This window comes from Amborella trichopoda, unplaced genomic scaffold (assembly GCF_054954075.1).
Source record: "Amborella trichopoda isolate Santa Cruz 75 unplaced genomic scaffold, AtrichopodaSantaCruz75HAP2 v2.0 scaffold_662, whole genome shotgun sequence".
Lineage (NCBI taxonomy): Eukaryota > Viridiplantae > Streptophyta > Magnoliopsida > Amborellales > Amborellaceae > Amborella > Amborella trichopoda.
The window spans coordinates 43184-56958 of NW_028283105.1; the positions used below are offsets into that span (position 1 = coordinate 43184).

General features: G+C 37.0%; 1 long non-coding RNA gene across 1 annotated transcript; it reads left to right on the plus strand.

Moving 5' to 3' along the window:
- The first annotated feature begins 529 nt into the window (after positions 1-529).
- Positions 530-12096, plus strand: LOC148778897 (uncharacterized). Its single transcript, XR_016048738.1, has 2 exons — positions 530-1032; positions 1619-12096. It is a non-coding gene; the product is annotated as an uncharacterized LOC148778897 (long non-coding RNA).
- The last annotated feature ends 1679 nt before the right edge of the window (positions 12097-13775 follow it).

Genomic DNA, 13775 nt, shown 5'->3' on the forward strand with positions numbered 1-13775 from the left:
GAAAATATCTCTTAATCTCTTATTTTAACTTTCATATCTCATGAGTAACAAGAATTGAAAATATTATTTGTAAGTAAAACATCTTCATCTTTTTTATTTTACAACTCCTGGACCTTTTTGACCATTCATTTTTATCCAAACAAATATTAAAATGATATTCTATTTAAACTTCAACTCTCTCTCTCTAAAACTCCATCCCTCTCTTTTCGCTTCTTGGTGAGTTTATCAGTTTAAGGAGTTTAACTTGAGCTCAAACATTGCACACATTTTTATTTGTGAGAGAGAGATGAAGTTTTAGAGAGAAATAAGGAGTTTGGGTTATAGAGAGAGATGAAGTTTTAGAGAGAGAGAGAATTTTAAGAAAGAGAGATGATGATGTGAGAGAGAGATGAGATGAAGTTTGAGTTTTAAAAAAAGAAATGATGATGTAAATAAAAGATGGAGTTTGATAGAGAGAGAGGATCGTCTCGTACATTATTGAGGTCAATAGTAGATTGTTAAAAGGGTTGAAAGACAAAAAAGTTTGGAGTGTTTTTTTGCTTTCAAATAATGTTTTTAATTTTTGATTATTATATAGAAATATAAAAAAAGAAAGAAAGAAAAAAAACACTATAGGTCTCGTGGTATACGGATGCAATAGGTCTCGTACGCAAGGTTTTTCAAACCGTTGGAATTCAAAGAGCCTCTCTAAATATCCTCTGGTTATAGTGCTCACCCTTTGACGAGAGAGAACCCGAATCAAAGAAGCTTTTCATATCCGGTTCAGGCCCAAGAGAAAGGAATCATGCCTATAATTTTCTTCTTCTACTTCCAAAAGATGCAAATATTATATCCCTCTCTGCGTATTTCTCTCCCCTTCCTCGCGATTCTTCCTGTAACTAAAACCCTCCTTTTAGATCATCCTCATTTTCAGGCTGTGCAGCATCCTAGAGAACTCTGGGTTCTGCATTTTCAGTCTCTGCAAGTTCTTTGATCCACGCTCTACAATGGAGGAATATCGGGCTACTCTTTTGCTCCAGAAGCAGCTCAAAGGTCAGCGAATTGATTCCATTTCTGCCTTATATTATGATGCGTTAATGGTGCTTTTTGCTTGGTAATAAAGGATTTCTTTGGATAAGGACTTGATCTTTTTCCATAACTGTGTTTCCTTGTCTTTGATCAGTGAATTGTTCCTGTTTCAGCATTTTACTGGTTCTATCAGTGCATTCTCTTTATATCTGAGAACAATGTCAGATTAATTGTTTTGTCAGCATTTTACTGGTTATATCAGTGCCTTCTCTTTATATCTGAGAAGTATGTTAGATAAGGGCTTGATCTTGCTCGAATTTTACTGGAACGCTTATTTTTTTGATTTTGAATCGAAAGATTAGATTTGATCTTTAGTTTTTTTTTTTTTTTTTAACTGGTTAACTTTGATCATTAGCTTTTTTGCTGAACTTGTGCTTCTATGGTTTTAAATGGCGAAATTGCAATGGATTAGGGGTTGAACTTTTCTGCATTATCAGTTTACATCGAATTTGGTGGATTTGGGCACTATATATAGCGTTCTGGATCCGTGCTTTTCTATTTTATTTTTCATCGTAAATATATTGATTGGGATGTGATGAAGGTCTAACAGGATGGAAGATGAAGAAGGAAAGGTGCTTAGGGGAAGACCATGAGAAGGGAAAGATTTCTCTCTCTCTGTCTCTCTCTCTCTCTGTTCGGGTAGGATAGAGATAACGTGATTTACTTTGTGCAACAGGTTGGGGTGTGTAGGTAAGTCGGGTGGTCGCCTATGGAATAAGACTAGAAGCCAAAATTTTTAGGAAAGGAGGGCTGTATAAATAGATGGCCACAAAGTTTTATTGTCTCAGTTTTTATTTAGATCATCTAAATTACAATGTTTTGTAAAGAGATTTTCTCTCTCTAAGTTTACTCAGTAAAGTCTTTTGTTCTCCCTTCTCTTTCTAGCCTTTGCTCTATATTCTTGCTTTCATATGCATGCTCTGCATCTTATTTTTTTTTTTTTTTGAATGTTCTTATGCATGCTCTGCATCAAAGTTGTATCAGAGCAAGTTCCATCCTTGGGATTGTGTTCAATCATTGTGTTCTTAGTCAAAATCTAGTCCTAAATATGGGGGACTTGAATGATCGGGGAGTATGATTAGAAGTTTTGGGTTTCATCGTAAGATGTCCAAAACCTTATTGGATTTGCTTACTAGCATAGACAATTTCTTTTGTTGGAAGGATCTAAGGATTGCAAAGTGATGATGGGAGGGTCGGTAGTCAATTTGGTGCCTACTATTGTGAATTAAGGGAGAGTGTTAGGGAGGACAAGATTCATACTTGCACTTTAATATCAAGTTGAAGGAATTGGTTTTCTCACAGTCGACTATGAGCGAACGTTGTTTTAACCTTTCCAACTGCTTCATAAAGGACTTACAAGTTTGGAGTAACCAAGTTGAAGGAATGTTTTCTTCCAATCGACTACAAGCAAATGTTTTTTTATTTCAATCCACTTCGCCAAGGAATTAAAAGAGTGGAATACAAATAAGAGTTCTATGTCTGAGCCATCACAGTGTACAACTAGAATATGAGAACAACATGTGTCCCGCTAATTATAAGGTTTGCAAACTCAAATCCAAGGTGATTAAGTGGCTGTTCAGATATGGCTGTTTGATGAAGCATATCGGCTAGTCCTGAAGGTGGAAGAAAAATGGAAGAGGGTAGGGTATTGACAATATGCCCTAGTTTGTAGGTTTGCCTTGAGGAACAAAAGCAGGTTCAAGTGCTGATGACACTAACTAGACAAAGGGACGTTTAACCACTGATTTGGGTGGATGTCAACGAGATGGGAAGCCTATAAAGTATTTTTGTTGTGGGAAAATGGGCCACTTTCCCTTTGAATTTTGACAAAAGGCATTTGAATATGATTAAGGACAATGATGATCGAGACTTTGACGATATTGGTTATCCACCTTATGATGATCTACTCTGATAAAGACGAGGAGAGCATGATTCTAAATACAGAAGTCGGCGAGTCTTGAGTTGTTCGAAGATTGAGGAGTCACCAAAGCAAGGGTAGGGGGATTGGCTATAGAAGAATATTTTAGGGGGATTGTTTATAGAAGAATATTTTATGTAACGTTACAACTAAGGTGGAGCTGCATCTTGAACTATTTGAGACTGTGTGGTTCAAGCTAGGTAATGAAGTCCCTATTAGATGCTTGGTTAAGTTTTTCGTTCAGGATTCGGTGCGGTTTGATGTTGTCTCCATGGATACATGTCATCTTCTTCTTGGGAATCCCTTGTTATATAACCAGGACATTGTCCACCACACAAAAGCCTTATGCCTATGCTTTGTAAATAATGGGAGAAGATAAGCTTAAACCCCATGAAAGATGACATGGCATCATGACATATAAGGAGAAATCAACAAGTGTCTTACCTGTTCGACACTTCTTAGAGTAAGGTAGAGACACTGGGATGATTTTTGCCTTCGTTGGGGAATCATAATCCAAAGAGTTAGCTCTTTGGAAGGACATCCAAGATCCATTTGAGATATTCTTGGCCATTTCAAGGACTTAATCCTTGAGGGCGCTCCCTAATGAGTTTCCACATATGAGCGACATCCAATATGTAATTGATTTGATGACTAAGCTGGCTTTCCTAACCAAGCTGCTTATAGCATAGTTATTCGGAGTGGGAGTGGGAGTGGGAGCAAGAGCTTGGGATCAACACTTGGCTAAAGTTCCCTACCCTTGGAGTGCTAGGGAGTGATGCTTAAGGAGCGACATGGGAGCGATCTCGCTATATAAACTACAAGTATATGGGAACGCAAGGGGAGCACCCCATATACACACACACACACAGTTTAATTGTTTAGGACCTCAACCTTGTACAAAGTTTACAAACCATACCCTTTAAAAGTAAAAGTACGAACTATCCATACTTTAGCATTATCGAAATGCTTAACGCATGCGAACACTTTATTGCTAGAAAGTCCCTTAAAAAAACGTGAGAAAAAATGAGAATGCAAGATCTTAAACATAGATTTCTTATTAAGTCACTAGGGCCTTTCGTCTTGGTTGCTTTAGTGCATATTACATGGAGGCATCCAAAAGGATTAAAGGAAACCGAAAAAAACAGCACAACGCCAAGAGAGTGATGAACCCAATTTGTCCATCTTTATCTCATCACATTCTTTTTCAAAAAAAAAAAAAAGACATGGTCACACTTCATTCAATTCCTCTTTCTCTTTGCTGTTGAACCTGATCGAGCAGCTCGTAGTCTTTCTGCCACAAAAGTTGCTTGGCATGGATTGGATACAAGCTGACATGGCTGACTAGTGGAAGGGGCATCAACACTAACACATGTAGGAGCTGTTGCATTAGATGGATGGTCTGTAGGTACTCTCGCGGTAGGTAAAAAGCTTACTGGTCAAACATAGTCAGCAGCATCAGGCCATGCATCCAATGCCACCAAAGCGTCTATGTCATCCTCGAGGTGGTCATTATTAGGATGAGGGTCCCAATTTTTATAAGTTGACTCATAATCCGCATGTAACTTACTCAACAACTTGTTGTTATAGTGCACATAAACCAGTGACTCAGACCTCTCAGCATTCAACCTATTACGCTTGACACTATGTATGTAGTTGTAAGTGCTCCAGCATCTCTGCACTTGAGGACTGGATAATCTGTGATAACACCTTCGCAGCAAGAGAATACAATTTCAGCACTCCACCACCATATAGGTCCCACCATACGACCATATCCATCGTTCCACGATGAATTATAGACTATGGATTGGTACAAAATCACTAATATGCTACCGGATTTGGCTTATGTCACTCTCATCTGCAGTCAGCTTCTCAAGGGCTTTTTGGTTTGAACTGGAGACCTCAATGTCATGATGGGGCTCTTTTCTCCTTTCCCCTTTGGGGTGAGGGTCGACAGCCACTCTCGGGAAAAGTACTTTGGTGCAAGGACAAAAGCAAGGCAATGGAGAGGGAGATTCGTCTTGTCCCAACGTTGTAAAGTCATCTCCATCATCTTTTGATATAGAGCTGGCTTATCGTACAAGCCAACCTCAATCTCTTCCAACATTGTGTCCATGACCTCGTAAGCATCTCCTATGATAGCTTTATCGCTATCTGCAAACCAGATCATTTTTCATATTGGTCTTGTGAAACGAATGATAATCTTCATCTAACTCCAAAATTCCTCATTCATTATTGTGTTGTGCACTTCGCCATGTACGTTATCTGATGGTCCACGCTTCAGTTCCTCTCAATCCTCACTCAATGCTAATGACGTTCATGCAACCCTAACCTCCAACAATCGCTTCAACATAGCATAATGATACCCAAATCTTGTTTTCTTGACTTTCAAGATCTCTAATTTCAAGTAAGTTTCAAACAAATATAAACATCTAGCGTGATTACGAATATACTTGACCATGTGCTTTGCCTCCTAGCAATGATCACGTACAAAATAACTGAAGATTGGGTGCTTTTGCTCTTTATCAACAATGTCTTTCATCAAGAGGCTTAACAAGTGTCGTTAAGCACCCTGACCAAAACATGTGAGGGTGACTCCGCATCACAGTTTTCCCCGCTAATTTACAGTTTGCAGCATTATCTGTCACAATCTGAATCACATTGTATGGGCCAACCATGTCTATTGCATTTAGAAGTATCTCAGTGATATTAGCGCGTGACTTTTCTCTATCCGAGCAGTTATGAGCACTTATGAACATTGCTCTGCCTCTAGACACTGCCATGGCATTTGTTAGAGTCTCGTTTTTTATGTTTGCCCACCCATCAGAGACGATGGACACTCCATAAGTTGCTCCATCCTCTTTTACTGTACTTAGAGGATGATCAATATGTTTTTTTTCTTTGTCAAGCAACGTCGTTTGCACCTTATCATATTTAGGGGCCATATAGTCTTTAGGAGCGTGATTAATAATATAAACCATGTCGTGAAACATCGAGCCCTTCATAACATTGAACAGAATTCCTTGAGCATAAAAGAAACGTGCAACTGCATCATCTACTTCATCCCTTGCACGCACATCTAACATTTCAGCAGTCATCTTCCCCTTGCTCTTATGATCATTTTGAGAGTGTTGAGCCCCTGATGCCCCTGATGATGTGGACGCACCACTTGATCGGGGGAAAAGTAAAGGGTTAGGTGAGTACGACATTAGCTTCTTTGAATTATTTTTTACCCCAAACAATCTTACAGCCTCTACTTCCTCCTCCTTTAAAGCAACCCTCTCTGCTTGGGAAATCTTACAACACAAATTAATTCCTTTGCCTTTCTGCCCAGGTAACAACCCTATCAGGTGTGCACCAACACGAGCGTATGATCCAGGGCAAGGAGTATCTCTACATAGAAAATTAATTTCCATTTCTGTCCACCACCACCAGCCTTGGTATCTCCACCAACCATTGTTACATGTCTCCCCAATGGAGCTGTGGTGGCCTCTTCAATTGCCTCATCATCTACCTCAGCGGCTATGTCATTTATAAAAATATCACTTTGTTCAACTTCAACCCCTTCCTCCATCATCCCTGGCCTTGCATTTGATATAAGATAGGCAAAAGGTAAAGACCCTCAAGGTAAGCTTCACCAAAAAAGTAAAAGAACATCTTTATTCAAAAAATTATCTTGCTAGCCCAAACGTCGTAGCACACCATCTCATAGATGAAACAAACGTTACTCTCCAAAACTTTAACTTTAATTCAAAAGTTACAAGTTACAAAAAGGTGACATGCACGTCACATACACTTGAAATTACTATGTAACTTCAAAAGTTACAACTTACAAGGTGACCTCACTATGAAACTTCAAAAGTTGCAAGTTACAACCATGTGTCAACAAACGAACAATAACTAGATTGAAACAAGCAAAATACAAAATAGTTGGTCTCACATGTTGAGCTTATAAATGATGAAGACTTAACTAGAAGTTTCATAATATTTCACATATTTGGCCGCTGACTCTTAGGAGTTGCATAATATGAAGAGTATTCCCACCTATGGAGATGGCGCACTTTAACTTGAGAGGAATGAGGGGGTGAAGCGGGGGGGGGCAAGAGGAGGCTGGTAGTGGTGTTGGTGGGGGAGGTACCATTCGTGGGGGTAGAGGAGTTGGTGGGGGAGGCGGCACTGTGGGTGGTGGTGCGGGTGGAGGAGGTGGTGGGGGAGGAGGCACTAAAGATGGAGGTGGAAGTGGCGGAATAACAAGGCAACTCTCAAATCCCGTAATAGCATGAAGCTCCCCATGAGTATGATACCTAGCCCATCACTCATTATATAGCCTATCTAACTCGATTTGGAGTGAGCACATTTCAAGAGACAAGCTATTATACAAGTACTCTTCAGTAGCAAGCTCATCAGAAATGTCGCTAATTTGGGACCTAAGGCTATTATTCTAATCATGTACTGCTTTCATCTCAACCTCCCTCCTCTCTAATTTACCCAAAAACCTCCCTCCTCTCTAGAGCACGATGTTGAGAAAGGAAAGTGAAGGCCTCACGAGCCGCCGCTTGCTCGGCCTCCTTCTTATTAACTCGTGCTGCCCCTTCAAATTGGAGTTCAAGGGGTATAATTGATGTCTTGAATGCATGTTGGTTTCCAACACCAACATTAGTGACCGCATTAAAAGGCAGGGCACTCCCACTAGCCTGAACTAACTCTTGTAGTTGGTTTTTGTAAGTTCAGCAGGGTGGAAAGATCGATTTGAAGACGAGGAAGCCATGTAGAAACTGAAAAAATGTATTTCATATGTCATAATGCCAAAGCTACCTCAAGAATCTAAAAAACATGAATATGAAGGACAACATACCTTAAGGCCTGGTCATCATACCAAAGAGAAAGGCTATTGGGCATTACTTGTTAAGCTGTTCACTACGGAACGAATTCCTCATGGTGACAACTTTCCGTGTCCTAACTTAAATGCCCTTAGGCACCTAAAAGGAGATGTAACATTTTAATAAAGATTAACACTTTTGAGTTTTGATACCTAGCTCGTAGTAAGCTCTTAAATGAATGTTTTAGTAAGCACTTAAATGAATGTTTGTACACTCATTTAAGAGTTTACTTTTGAAACCTAGTTCATAGTAAGCTCTTAAATGAATGTTTTCACACTCAATTAAGAGCCCATGGTTCCATGCAATGACAACATCCCAAGTCCTTAATTAAATGCCCCGGAGCACTTTAAAAAGGACATAAAACAGTCTAGGAAGGGAGTAATGCATACAAGTTTCATGTGATTTTGGAATAAGCTCTGAAATGAATATTATCTTACTCAGTTAAGAGACTACTACAACCTCAAATCTTCAAAATGAATGTTTTGCATCATCATTAAGGAGATTAGATGAAAATCACAAGGCAAATAACATCAAAGTTTTATACTCGCAAGACTTTTACAAAGTCCACAGTACAATGCTATATAATATACATGTAAGTAAAAGTAAAATAAAACAATGACAAATCCAAGTCCTAATAGTACAAGCCTTATTACAACATAAAAAAATTGTTTGAAAGCAGATGGCACTAGCATCTCTGACAAATAAAGGTAGAAAGAAAATCTTAGCAAGAACAACGTAGTTCATCTAACACGTCCTCAATCGTCTCCCTTGTATTTTTATCCAAATCACCGTAGATTTCTTGATCAATCCGATTCACCAGCTTCTTAATCCTATTCAATCTTTCACTAAAGTCGTCAATATGACGTCTCATTCTAACATATTTCTTCCAAAAATTGATTAGGAGCTGATGGCATTTGTCAATTCGACAAAAATATTACTCGGCATTGGCCAAAATCGACTCCAATCTTGCTACCCAATATGGCTGAAGTTGGGTGATGTCGAGTTTTCCATGTTCTAACAACAAAACAATATCAAGTATTATAACATTGATCACCATACTTGACTTCAATACAAATGTTCGATTTTAGATTCAATCAAACTTATAGCAGTTCATGGATCACAAATGCTTATTTGGATCCACAATACTTATTTCAATTAATATAGTATGCTCCTATGTGGTAGGACAACATGAATCATGAGTCAAGCAGCTCATGGATCACAAACAACTTTTTTGTGATCCTCAATGATCATTTTATTGATAACAGTATGCTTAATTTAATGATCCTTGATTTCTCGACTTTAAAATCATAATTCACAATTATAGTGCAAAACAAGCCTTCCTCCCAGTTGATCGAGGACGTAAGAACCCAAATGAAAATAAAAAGTCTTTGTCGTAGTTGGTCGAGGAAGCAAGAACCCAAATGAAAATAAATATAAAAGTATGTACAAATAACATATAATAGTTTATTTATCACATAGCTCAATTATGTGATCCATAATGTTTCTTTTGGTTATAATACTATAATCCCATCTCGTACACATCAAGAATCATTACTCACACAACTTATGGATCACATAAAACTCTTTCGTGATCCACAACTACCATTTATGTGATAACAATTTGCAATTTGCAATACTGTGGTCCACTTAAATTCCTGCAACTTCATGATTCATGCAATCATAAGATTCATGACTCTAGCAAGAAAATTCACGCACAAACAAATCTTGCTGCCAAGTGCTTGAGGAAGCAAGAATCTGAAAAATTCAAAATAAAACTGTGATCCAAAGTTCCAAACACATTGCTGAACTTTGTGATCATAGAGTTAAGTGCTAATTTCGGATAACAGAATGCCCCCTGTGGTCCACGAACGTCGACCAAATTCGTGAATCTCAAACATATAATGAAACAAAAATAAAATTAAGGAATGTAATTGCACGAACACAAAACTTGCGTTCTATGAAGTATGAAACAATACCACCACTGTTATTCTGAGTTTTTGACTGAGAAAGACTTGTACTCGCTTGGAAACTTGGATCTTGGGCTTCAATGAAGTCAATGAGGGATTTCTTGGGTGGCTATTGGCTGATATATAGAGCCCACCATAGTACATTTAAGAGTCTGAACTTTGAAGTTAAGAGTCTGAAATCTGAAGTTAAGAGTCTATCTATTGCTCTTAAGGAAATTTGTGTGGGGCACTAGCATGAGCTTTAAGCCTTTAACTAGGAAATAGCTAATAATTCAAAAAAATAGAAAAATCGAGTTAGTAATTATGTAATGGGAGTTGCATTAAATGCAAGACATGAGACAAAAGAATATTTTTTGTGTTGAAAGACATAAAGTTAGCTCCAAAATCCAATAAAATATTTTTTTTATTATTTAATATTTTGAAATGACATTTTAGACAATAAAAAATATTAAATGAAAACTACAATTAATATCATAAATAATATAAAATCTGTTATTTCAAAAAAATATATACAAATTGATAAGACAACTTATATAAAAAAATATAGTTTTTGAAATCCTAATAATTAAAAAAATCAAGAAATGGATGTAATATCTATTTAATGGGAGTTGCATTAAATGTAAGACATGAAACAAATTAATATTTTTAGCGTTGAAAGACATAAAGTTAGCTCCAAAATCCAATAAAAGATTTTTTTTTATTAATATGTTGACATGACATTTTAGACAATAAAAAATATTAAATTAAAACTACAATTATTATCATACACAATTAAATAATATAAAATCTGTCATTTCAAAAAATATATACAAATTGATAAGGCAACTTCTTTAAAAAAATATAAATTTTGAAATCTTAGTAATTAAAAAATAAAGAAATCGATTTAGTAATTGATTAATGGGAGTCGTATTAAATGCTACACGTGATACAAAGTAATATTTTTAGAATTGAAAGACATAATTTATGAAATTTGGATAATAAAAAAACTAGTATTCTTTGTATTAAGGTACATAGCTTTATTGGAAATAAATTAATGCTGATGATATTACTCTAAGATTCCTCCTGGACTGTGCTACATTTTTTTATTGAGTTCATGGACTGTATACTCATTAGCATGTACTTAGTATTTTATTTGAACACAATTGGTAAAGTTGATTTAAATTAATGTTGATGGTAGTACTATAAGATTTCTCATGGACTATGCTATATAATTGAATTGATTACATAGACTGCAATCTCATTGCAATTAGTAGTACTAAAAGATTTCTTAATGACTATGAACTTATTATAGTCAATGGTAACAAGCACATCCATACAGACCTTTAAAAAGACTATATTGGTATGGTTTCACACAAGCATTACAATTACGGATTAGGGTTTAATGTTAATGGTTTAGGGTTGGGTTGTACTCATACTGCTGCACAAGCAATGTAATACATGCTTAAACATGTTATTAAAGTAGACTATACTAGTATGATACTATGATTGCAAACAAGCAATACAATTAGGATTAGGGTTTAAGGTTTATGGTTTAGGATTGGGTTGTACTCGTACTATTGCACAAGCAGTATGGTACATGCTTAAACATGTTGTTAAAATAAACTATGCTAGTATGATACTATGATTGCAAACAAGCAATACAATTAGGGATTAGGGTTTAAGGTTTATGGTTTGGGGTTGGGTTATACTCAATATAGTACATGCATAAACATGTTATGTTTAAATATTTGTTCTGCATACAATATACCTCTTGTCATAACATATTTAGGGTTTAGGCTAGACTTTATATGTATTGCTGCATGTGTAATATAACACATTCATATTGTTGCTACACAAGCACCATCATCAATATTTGCTATGCAAACTATATACTTCTTGTCACATCATATTTAGGCTGGAGAGAGTATCAAATTTTATTATACAATAACATGTTTTGTCTTCTCGAGTACAAGAACAAAATCCAAATAAAAAAAGGAAAAGTATACAGTGAGACTATATACCTTTGGTACAAAGTGGTCACAATTAATCTTGACCGTTGAATATGAAATTAGATGGCTGCATTTATTCTATTGACCAAGCTCAAACTTTAAAAGAAAATTTCTTGAATTTCAGGACACATCTAATCTATCATATTTTACAACGGATGGTTGTAAGTAATTGTGACCTCCATGTATCAAAGGTAAATGGTCCCATTGTATACAATTCCTTACAAAAATATATATATCAAAACTTCAGTCATAAAAGACAATAAATGAAATAAATAAAACTTATATAAGGGCCTCCTTCTCCCGTCCCTTCTTATAACCCTAGGGGCTTTGCCTACCTACCTCCTCATAAACTCACTCCTCCAACATTCTCTCAAATTGGGAGAATCTTTCCTTTTATCTTCCTCTCTTGCTAGAATCGTTACATTCTATTTTCCCCTCCCCTCAGTCCTATAATACCACAAGAGAAACGCTTCGAAGACAAAAGCAAAAACCCTCTCTTCCAAGATGGCTAAAGAATCGGACCCAACATAATAGACAATGCTGTCATGCACCCAATTTACCTAGTGATCTCCCGAATCCAGCCCCTCTTCTTAGAAGTACCCCTCCTCTCCAAGGAAGAGCCGTGTTGCCTCGTGCTACTGCTTGTCCAACTCCAATATATATGCATTTTTCGGACTTTCCGGTTCCCCCATCTCCCAATCATGGGCCCGTGCCTCTCATTGTCTTCTTGGAGTCTATATTCTTTGAGTGTCCCTTCAACAAAGGAAGGCTGCGAGTATGGAGATTTTAGAGAGAGGCTGGTTGGAGACCACTATTGTTGGATGGATTCATGGACCCCTAATGGGAGTACATGGTTTAGGGTGGTGAAAGATAGGGAGATATAAAGTACTGGGATTTTATTTTTGGGGTTTTGAGAGAGTTTTGGTGGGAAAATGTGGTGCCAGCGGCCAGCTAGAGAGGCATTAGTGGCCTCTGAGAATGAGGCAGCAGTACTTCGATATATGCAGTTCGCTAAACATGCATGCAATGGCAATATGATTGCCCCAAGCCGGGATTTGGCTGCTGAGACTGGATTGTTATGCATTGAGATTGGTGGTATTCAATGTTTATTATGAAAAACATTGTCAACTACACTGTTCCTCACTTCCTCCTCCTCCCTGGGGGTCCCTTAATGATGTTTGCAACTTGCGTTGCTTATAAGCTCAAGCACACTGATCTCTATTAGATGCATACTACTCAAGCTTTGTCAAATAAGCACTGCCAGGTTGGAATTCTGATTTGAGATATTAGTTAGGAGTTTCTTCATATTCCATCATTAACAGATATTTTATTTTCCTTTTCTTTCTTGACTTGGAAGAATTGAACTAGAACAATTCTTACATATTCTCTAGCGGTAAATTAATAATACAATTATCAAGGAGGAAAGATCTTGTTGTCAAATATTCATGTACTTGCTGTGGATAAAGTGATAAACTGTGTGCCGTAGCCCTGCTTAGGTGATAAATGGAGATAATTTGTGTGAAACATTCTGTAATCTGTGTTAATTATAAAAAATAGATAATTACACCTACAATCTAGAGAGCTATTGCATGTGTGATTTTGTTATGTTCTTTGTTGTATAGGTCTCTATACTATAGGAGAGTAGTCTTGATTATTAAAGTTCCAAGAGGCAAATCTTGATAGGCAGTTGCAGTTCATAGTAGGATTAGCTTTCTTATCTAGATAAATCAAGAATGATTAATCTATGGAGGGATTGTTGGGCTTCCCCCTAGTCTATGACTCTATGCACATAGGGTTGGTATGTGAGAGAGGGAATTGAAGAACTGTTGTTATGTGAGAGATGAAAGAGAGGAAGCAATGGGTGGAAAGTTGAAACACAAAGTGAGACAGCAAAGTTGATAAGTTTTCACCAGGGAAAGATGGGGAGAAAAATTCAAAGAATTTCTAGGGGACCGAG